The sequence below is a fragment of the Arachis ipaensis genome, chromosome B4 (genome assembly GCF_059453495.1).
Source record: "Arachis ipaensis isolate K30076 ecotype BB chromosome B4, ASM5945349v1, whole genome shotgun sequence".
Classification (NCBI taxonomy): domain Eukaryota; kingdom Viridiplantae; phylum Streptophyta; class Magnoliopsida; order Fabales; family Fabaceae; genus Arachis; species Arachis ipaensis.
Window position 1 is genome coordinate 72,735,250 of NC_142439.1, and position 630 is coordinate 72,735,879.

Consider the following 630-nt stretch of genomic DNA (forward strand, 5'->3'; position numbering starts at 1 on the left):
TGAGCTGAAACCTCAATTAGTTTCTCTGATGCAGCAGAACTGCAAGTTTCATGGACTTCCATCTGAAGATCCTTTTCAGTTCTTAACTGAATTCTTGCAGATATGTGATACTGTTAAGACTAATGGAGTAGATCCTGAAGTCTACAGGCTCATGCTTTTCCCTTTTGCTGCAAGAGACAGAGCTAGATTATGGTTGGATTCTCAACCCAAAGACAGCCTGAACTCTTGGGATAAGCTGGTCACGGCTTTCTTAGCCGAGTACTTTCCGCCTCAAAAGCTGAGCAAGCTTAGAGCTGATGTTCAAACCTTCAGGCAGAAAGAAGGTGAATCCCTCTATGAAGCTTGGGAAAGATACAAACAGTTGACCAAAAAGTGTCCTTCTGACATGCTTTCAGAATGGACCATCCTGGATATATTCTATGATGGTTTATCTGAGCTATCAAAGATGTCACTGAACACTTCTGCAGGTGGATCCATTCACCTAAAGAAAACGCCTGCAGAAGCTCAAGAACTCATTGACATGGTTGCTAATAACCAGTTCATGTACACTTCTGAAAGGAATCCTGTGAGTAATGGGACGCCTATGAAGAAGGGAGTTCTTGAGATTGATACTCTGAATGCCATATTGGC

At 42.5% G+C, this 630-nt stretch overlaps 1 non-coding gene across 1 annotated transcript; it reads right to left on the reverse strand.

The window, feature by feature from the left end:
* Positions 1 to 283: 283 nt before the first annotated feature.
* On the reverse strand, positions 284 to 391 carry LOC148567907 (small nucleolar RNA R71). The gene has a single exon (XR_015882309.1). It is a non-coding gene; the product is annotated as a small nucleolar RNA R71 (small nucleolar RNA).
* Between the last annotated feature and the right edge of the window lie 239 nt (positions 392 to 630).